This window comes from Pan paniscus, chromosome 5 (assembly GCF_029289425.2).
Source record: "Pan paniscus chromosome 5, NHGRI_mPanPan1-v2.0_pri, whole genome shotgun sequence".
NCBI lineage: Eukaryota > Metazoa > Chordata > Mammalia > Primates > Hominidae > Pan > Pan paniscus.
In genome coordinates this window covers 127033279-127035375 of record NC_073254.2, presented here as the reverse complement: position 1 = coordinate 127035375, position 2097 = coordinate 127033279, and positions in this window count along the sequence as shown.

The following is a 2097-nucleotide window of genomic DNA, read 5'->3' as shown; positions in this document are numbered from 1 at the left end:
TGGGATTACAGGCGTGAGCCACCGTGCCCGGCCCGGAAGGTCTTTTTAACTTTAAAAATCAGAACCTAGCCGAGCACTTTGGGAGGCCAAGGCGGGTGGATCACCTGAGGTCAGGAGTTCAAAACCAGCCTGGTCAACATGGTGAAACCCTGTCTCTACTGAAAATACAAAAATTAGCCGGGTGTGGTGGCGCACGCCTGTAATCCCAGCTAATTGGAAGGCTGAGGCAGGAGAATCGCTTGAACTCGGGAGGCAGAGGTTGCAGTCAGCCAAGATCGCACCACTGCATTCCAGCCTGGGTGACAGAGCAAGACTCTGTCTCAAAAAAAAAAAAAAAAAAAAAAATCAGAACCCAGAGCTTTGCATGTTGGTCAGTGAGTGGGGTATACTCTGATAATTTAAGAACAAGGTCAGAAAATGGGATTCAGTGATAGGATGGTAGTAATCAACATAAAAGGCACAAAACCGCCATCAGTGGAAACGAAGCAGGCTGAGTTTGGTTTTTAGATGTGTGTCGGCAGATAGATGTGTGACTTTGGACAAATTGTGTAATCTGGCTATGTCTCAGTTTCTGGATCTGTAAAATGGTTATAATAGTGCTTACCTCACAGAATTATTGTGATTAATGACACTCTGTGTACAAGACTTAGCAAATAGGAATCTGGAATACCTAGTTAAATTTGAATTTCAAATGAACAACCAATTTTTTTTAGTATAAGTATATCCCAAATATTTTATGGAACATATGCATTCACATTTAGCTGGGTGGCTTGTGTTTTATCTGGCAACCCTGTGTAATTGTTCATTTTAGTGACTAGCACAAAAAAAATGAAAGCTGTTTATGGGTTGGGCATGGTGGCTCATGCCTGTAATCCCAGAACTTTGGGAGGCTAAGGCAGGAGGATCACTTGAGGTCAGGAGTTTGAGACCAGCCTGGGCAAAAGAGTGAGACACCATCTACAAAAAATGAAAAATAAATTTAAAAAAAATTAGCTGCGTGTGGTGATGCACACCTGTAGTCCCAGCTACTCAGGAGGCCAAGGCGGGAGGATTGCTTGAGGCCAAAGTTTGAGGCTGTAATGAGTTATGATTGTGCCACTGCACTCCAGCCTGGGTAACAGTGCAAAACCCTGTCTCTAAACAAAAACGAATAGCTATTTCCCATGTCTCCATCAAGAATATTGTCAAGAAGGCATCTTTCAAATTGCATCCAACAGACTAAAATTATCAATAACAAGATAAACTGCAGTATTCTAGCTGGCTGTTACTCTCTATCCCCTCCCAGACTGTAAGCTCCCAGAAGGCAGTAACCATGTTTTGTTCTTATTTTCCTGCTCCTATAATCTAGTACTTAGGATAGTGCTTTGCATGTAGCGAGGAACAGGATAAATGCTTATTTGTAGAAAGAAATTCAAGTAAGAGCCAAGTCAAAAGTCTGGCCATGTCTTCACCACTGGCTGGCTGACCATCACAAATCTTCCTATCCAATTAGGGAGAGGAGTTGGGGTGTAAGCTTGTCTGTCAGGGTCCATTGAAATCTTCCAGTTTGTTCACTTCATTTCTATTTTAACCCAGCAACTGATATCTATGATATCAGATATCTTGATATCAACTGATACTTTTTTCTTTCTTTCTTTCTTTCTCTTTCCTTCTTCTTTCGTTCTTTCTTTCCTTCTTCTTTCTTTCTTTCTCTCTTTTTCTCTCTTTCTTTCTTTCTTTTTTTCAAAACAGGGTTTCACCATGTTGCCCAGGCTGGTCTCGAACTCCTGACTTCAAGCGATCCATCTGCCTTGGCCTCCTATAGTGCTAGGATTACAGGCGTGGACCACCGTGCCTGTCCGAAGCTGTTTTTCAACTAGACTTTTCTCTCAGGAAATATATATGCTGGGCCAGGCACGGTGGCTCACGCCTGTAATTGCAGCACTTTGGGAGGCCAAGGTGAGTGGATCACGAGGTCAGGAGATCAAGACCATCCTGGCTAACATGGTGAAACCCCATCTCTACTAAAAATACAAAAAATTAGCCGGGCGTGGTGGCGGGCGCCTATAGTCCCATCTACTCAGGAGGCTGAGGCAGGAGAATGGTGTGAACCCAGGA